Here is a 6,642-nt window from a genome sequence, read left to right on the forward strand (position 1 = left end):
AATACAAGAGTTACTTTTATTTTTAATTGATTCCTTTGAGTTTTATTTATCATGTCTTTCTTTAATTCTCTTTTCTATATTATGAATTCCACATTCACAATGAGTGAGTAGTTCCCTAACTTGATGGGGAGTTGATTGAAAGGAACCCTTGAGTTGGAATGCTCAAAGGAGAAATTGTAATTGGGTTTATTGTTGGATTGCTCTCTAGTCACTAACGCCAGTCCTTCCAAGTAAGCGGATTGTGACTTGTGAATAGAAACAGCATTCTAACTTGTTTGACTTTCCCTTACCTAGTAAGGGATAACTAAACAGAACGACCTTCAATTATCAATTGATCTTGAGAGTACTACAACAAGAATAGGGCTTCCAACTAATCTACTCCCAGTCAAGGATTTTATTTAAATTACTTAATTTCTCCAATTTAATTTCCTTTTTATTCAACTCAAACTCTTTTTGAAAACATCTGATTAAAAAAATAGCACACCTTTCTGCAACTTGTTGGGAGACGACCTGGGATTCATACTCCTAGTATTTTAATTTTAATTTTTGTGACAACCCTTCTAAATTGATAAGTGGATTTCTGGTTGGTTAAGTGGTGCGCAGAAATTGTGATTACACTTTGATTATGTAAAATTCATCGCTCTTTCTTTCCCTGGTAATGGCGCCAAAAACATGATGCCAATACCATGGTTCACAACTTCGCACAACTAACTAGCAAGTGCACTGGGTCGTCCAAGTAATACCTTACGTGAGTAAGGGTCGAATCCCACGGAGATTGTTGGTATGAAGCAAGCTATGGTCACCTTGTAAATCTCAGTCAGGCGGATATAAATTAGTAATGGGGTTTTCGAAAATAATTAATAAAATAGGGATAGAAATACTTATGTAAATCATTGGTGAGAATTTCAGATCAGCGAATAGAGATGCTTTCGTTCCTCTGAACCTTTGCTTTCCTACTGCCTTCATCCAATCAGTCTTACTCCTTTCCATGGCTGGCTTTATGTGATACATCACCATTGTCAATGGCTACTTTCGGTCTTCTCTCGGGAAAATGATCCAAATGCCCTGTCACGGCACGGCTAATCGTCTGGAGGCATCACCCTTGTCAATGGTTTCATCTTGTCCTCTCAGTGAAAATGGTCAACGCACCCTGTCACGGCACGGCTATTCATCTGTCGGTTCTCGATCCTGCTGGAATAGGATTTACTATCCTTTTGTGTCTATCACTACGCCCGGCAATCGCGAGTTTGAAGTTTGTCACAGTCATTCAATCATTGAATCCTACTCGGAATACCACAGACAAGGTTTAGACCTTCCGGATTCTCTTGAATGCCGCCATCATTCTAGCTTACACCACGAAGATTCTGATTAAGAGATCTAAGAGATACTCATTCAATCTAATGTAGAACGGAAGTGGTTGTCAGGCACGCGTTCATGGGGAATGATGATGATTGTCACGTTCATCACATTCAGGTTGAAGTGCGAATGAATATCTTAGAAGCGAAATAAGATGAATTGAATAGAAAACAGTAGTACTTTGCATTAATCTTTGAGGAACAGCAGAGCTCCACACCTTAATCTATGGAGTGTAGAAACTCCACCATTAAAAATACATAAGTGAAAGGTCCAGGCATGGCCAAATGGCTAGCCCCTCTGATCTAAGAACCAGGCATTCAAAGATGACTAATACAATAATAAAAGGTCCTATTTATAATAAACTAGTCACTAGGGTTTACATAAGTAAGTAATTGATGCATAAATCCACTTCCGGGGCCCACTTGGTGCGTGCTTGGGCTGAGCTTTAACTTTCCACGTGCAGAGGCCATTTGTGGAATTGAACGCCAGGTTTTGATCCATTTCTGGCGTTCAACTCTGGTTTTTGATCTATTTCTGGCGCTGAACTCCAGAATTGGGCAGAGAGCTGGCGTTGAACACCAGTTTGAGTCATCTAAACTTGGGCAAAGTATGGACTATTATATATTACTGGAAAGCCCTGGATGTCTACTTTCCAACACAATTAGAAGCGCACCATTTCGAGTTCTGTAGCTCCAGAAAATCCACTTTGAGTGCAGAGAGGTCAGAATCCAACAGCATCAGCAGTCCTTCTTCAACCTCTGAATCTGATTTTTGCTCAAGTCCCTCAATTTCAGCCAGAAAATACCTGAAATCACAGAAAAATACACAAACTCATAGTAAAGTCCAGAAATGTGAATTTAACATAAAAACTAATGAAAACATCCCTAAAAGTAACTAGATCCTACTAAAAACATACTAAAAATAATGTCAAAAAGCATATAAATTATCCGCTCATCACAACACCAAACTTAAATTGTTGCTTGTCCCCAAGCAACTGAAAATCAAATAGGATAAAAAGAAGAGAATATACTATAAATTCCAAACTATCAATGAAACATAGCTTCAATCATATGAGCGGGACTTATAGCTTTTTGCCTCTTGAATAGTTTTGGCATCTCACTTTATCCATGGAGGTTCAGAATGATTGGCATCTATAGGAACTCAGAGTTCAGATAGTGTTATTGACTCTCCTAGTTCAGTATGATGATTCTTGAACACAGCTTCTTTATGAGTCTTGGCCGTGGCCCTAAGCACTTTGTTTTCCAGTATTACCACCGGATACATAGATGCCACAGACACATAATTGGGTGAACCTTTTCAGATTGTGACTCAGCTTTGCTAAAGTCCCCAATTAGAGGTGTCCAGGGTTCTTAAGCACACTCTTTTTTTGCTTTGGACCTTGACTTTAACCGCTCAGTCTCAATTTTTCACTTGACACCTACACGCCACAAGCACATGGTTAGGGACAGCTTGGTTTAGCCGCTTAGGCCAGGATTTTATTCCTTTAGGCCCTCCTATCCACTGATGCTCAAAGCCTTGGGATCCTTTTTATCTACCCTTGCCTTTTGGTTTTAAGGGTTATTGGCTTTTTGCTCTTGCCTCTTGGTTTTAAGAGCTTTTGGCTTTTTCTGCTTGCTTTTTTTTTGCTTTCTATATTTTTTTTCGCCTATTTTTTTCTGCAAGCTTTGTTCTTTGCTTCTTTTTCTTGCTTCAAGAATCATTTTTATGATTTTTTAGATTATCAAATAACATGTCTCCTAGTCATCATTCTTTCAAGAGCTAACATATTTAACATTCTTAAACAACAACTTCAAAAGACATATGCACTGTTCAAGCATACATTCAGAAAACAAGAAGCATTGTCACCACATCAATATGATTAAGCTAAGTTCAAGGATAAATTCGAAACTCATGTACTTCTTGTTCTTTTGAATTAAAACATTTTTCATTCAAGAGACGTGATGGATTCATAGGACATTCATAACTTTAAGACATAGTTACTAACTACTAGTGATCATGTAATGAAGACACAAACATAGATAAGCACATAGCATAGAAAACGAAAAACAGAAGAAATAAGAACAAGGAATGAATCCACCTTAGTGATGGTGGCGTTTCCTTCTTGAGGAACCAATGATGTCCTTGAGCTCTTCTATGTCTCTTCCTTGTCTTTGTTGCTCCTCCCTCATTGCTTTTTGATCTTCTCTTATTTCATGAAGGATGATGGAGTACTCTTGATGTTCCACCCTTAGTTGTCCCATATTGGAACTCAATTCTCCTAGGGAGGTGTTGATTTGCTCCCAATAGTTTTGTGGAGGAAGGTGCATTTGAGGCATCTCCGGGATCTCATGGTGATGAGCTTCATACGCCTCTTGAGCTCCATGAATGGGCTCTCTTGCTTGCTCCATCCTTTTCTTAGTGATGGGCTTTAGAGATGAATCTTTCCATCTCCCATGGCTTAGAGGTGAAAGCACTTGCCTTCCCTTTCCTCTTTGAGGTTTCTCTGGCCTTAGGTGCCATTAATGGTTATGGAAAAACAAAAAGCTTATGCTTTTTCCACACCAAACTTAGAATGTTGCTCGCCCTCGAGCAAAAGAAGAAAGAATAGAAGAAGAAGAAGAAGATATGGAGGAGATGGAGGGACGTGTGTATGGATGTGAGTGGTGAATGGAAAACAGAAGGGATGATCATGAATGGAGAGAGAGGGTGAGGTGGGTGGGGATCCTGTGGGGTCCATAGATCCTGAGATGATCCTGTGGTATCCACAGATCTTGAGGTGATCCTGTGGTGTCCACAGATCCGGAGGTGTCAAGGATTTACATCCCTGCACCCATTAGGCATGTAAAAATGCCCTTGCACACAACTCTGGGCGTTCAACGCCAGGCTGGTGCCCATTTTGGGCGTTCAACGCCCATTTGTTGTCTATTTCTGGCATTGAACACCAGAACCATGCTTGTTCTGGGCGTTCAGCACCCAGACACTGCCCATTTTGGGCGTTCAGCGCCAGAACCATGCTCTGTTCTGGCGTTGAACGCCAGGCAGGTGCTTCCTCCAGGGTGTGATCTTTCTTCTGCTGTTTTTGATTCCGTTTTCAATTTTTATATTTATTTTGTGACTCCACATGATCATGAACCTACAAAGACATATAACTAAGAAAAAAATAGAGTTAGATAAATAAAAATTGGGTTGCCTCCCAACAAGCGCTTCTTTAATGTCAATAGCTTGACAGTGGGCTCTCATGGAGCCTCACAGATGTTCAGAGCATGGTTGAGACTCTCCAACACCAAACTTAGAGTTTAACTGTGGGGGCTTTGGTTGACTCTGCTTTGAGAGAAGCTTTTTATGCTTCCTCTCCATGGATGCAGAGAGAGATCCTTGAGTTGTAAACACAAGGTTGTCCTTATTTAATTGAAGGATCAATTCTCCTCTGTCCACATCAATCACAGCTCTTGCTGTGGCCAGGAAAGGTCTTTCTAGGATGATGGATTCATCCTCTTCCTTTCCAGTATCCAAGACTATGAAATCAGCAGGGATGTAAAGGCCTTCAACCTTTACTAACATGTCCTCTACTTGTCCATAAGCCTGTTTTCTTAAATTGTCTGCCATCTCTAATGAGATTTTAGCAGCTTGCACCCCATAGATTCCCAGTTTCTCTATTATAGAGAGGGGCATGAGGTTTATCCCTGAACCAAGGTCACACAGAGCCTTAAAGATCATGGTGCCTATGGTACAAGGTATTATAAACTTTCCAGGATCCTGTCTCTTCTGAGGCAATGTCAGTTGATCCAGATCACTTAGTTCATTGGTGAACAAGGGAGGTTCATCTTCCCAAGTTTCAATACCAAATAATTTGGCATTCAGCTTCATGATTGCACCAAGAAACTTGGTAGTTTGCTCTTCAGTAACATCCTCATTCTCTTCAGAAGAGGAATACTCATCAGAGCTCATGAAGGGCATAAGGAGGTTCAATGGAATCTCTATGGTCTCTAGATGAGCCTCAGAGTCCTTTGGTTCCTCAGAGGGAAGCTCCTTATTAATCACTGGATGTCCCAGGAGGTCTTCCTCCTTGGGATTCACGTCCTCTCCTTCCCTTACAGGTTCGGCCATGGTGCTTATGTCAATGGCCTTGCACTCTCCTTTTGGATTCTCTTCTGTATTGCTTGGGAGAGTACTAGGAGGGATTTCAGTGATCCTTTTACTCAGCTGGCCCACTTGTGCTTCCAACTTTCTAATGGAAGACCTTGTTTCATTCATGAAACTTACAGTGGCCTTGGATAAATCAGAAACTAGATTTGCTAAGCTAGATGGATTCTGCTCAGAATTCTTTGTCTGTTGCTGAGTGGATGATGGAAAGGGTTTATTATTGTTAAACCTGTTTTTTCCACCATTATTAAAGCCTTGTTGAGGCTTTTGATCCTTCCATGAGAAATTTGAATGATTTCTCCATGATGGATTGTAGGTGTTTCCATATGGTTCACCCATGTATTTTAACTCTGCTATTGCAGGGTTCTCAGGATCATAAGCTTCTTCCTCAGAAGATGCCTCTTGAGTACTGTTGGATGCAGCTTGCATTCCATTCAGACTCAGAGAAATCATATTGACTTGCTGAGTCAATATTTTATTCTGAGCCAATATGGCATTCAGAGTATCAACTTCAAGAACTCCCTTCTTCATAGGCGTCCCATTACTCACAGGATTCCTCTCAGAAGTGTACATGAACTGGTTATTAGCAACCATGTCAATGAGTTCTTGAACTTCTGCAGGCGTTTTCTTTAGGTGAATGGATCCACCTACAGAAGTATCCAATGACATCTTTGATAACTCAGATAAACCATCATAGAATATATCCAGGATGGTCCATTCTGAAAGCATGTCAGAAGGACACTTTTTGGTCAGCTGCTTGTATCTTTCCCAAGCTTCATAGAGGGATTCACCTTCTTTCTGTCTGAAGGTCTGAACATCCACTCTAAGCTTGCTCAGCTTTTGAGGAGGAAAGAACTTGGCTAAGAAAGCCGTGACCAGCTTATCCCAAGAGTTCAGGCTGTCTCTGGGTTGAGAGTCCAACTAGATTCTAGCTCTGTCTCTTACAGCAAATGGGAAAAGCATGAGCCTGTAGACTTCAGGATCTACTCCATTAGTTTTAACAGTATCACATATCTGCAAGAATTCAGTTAAGAATTGAAAAGGATCTTCAGATGGAAGTCCATGAAACTTGCAGTTCTGCTGCATCAGAGAAACTAATTGAGGTTTCAGCTCAAAGTTGTTTGCTCCAATGGCAGGAATGGA

At 40.6% G+C, this 6,642-nt stretch overlaps 1 non-coding gene across 1 annotated transcript; it reads left to right on the forward strand.

Annotated features, from left to right (window-relative positions):
* The first annotated feature begins 6,222 nt into the window (after positions 1 to 6,222).
* LOC112753491 (small nucleolar RNA R71) lies at positions 6,223 to 6,330 on the forward strand. The gene has a single exon (XR_003177876.1). It is a non-coding gene; the product is annotated as a small nucleolar RNA R71 (small nucleolar RNA).
* The last annotated feature ends 312 nt before the right edge of the window (positions 6,331 to 6,642 follow it).

This window comes from Arachis hypogaea, chromosome 15, assembly GCF_003086295.3.
Source record: "Arachis hypogaea cultivar Tifrunner chromosome 15, arahy.Tifrunner.gnm2.J5K5, whole genome shotgun sequence".
Lineage (NCBI taxonomy): Eukaryota > Viridiplantae > Streptophyta > Magnoliopsida > Fabales > Fabaceae > Arachis > Arachis hypogaea.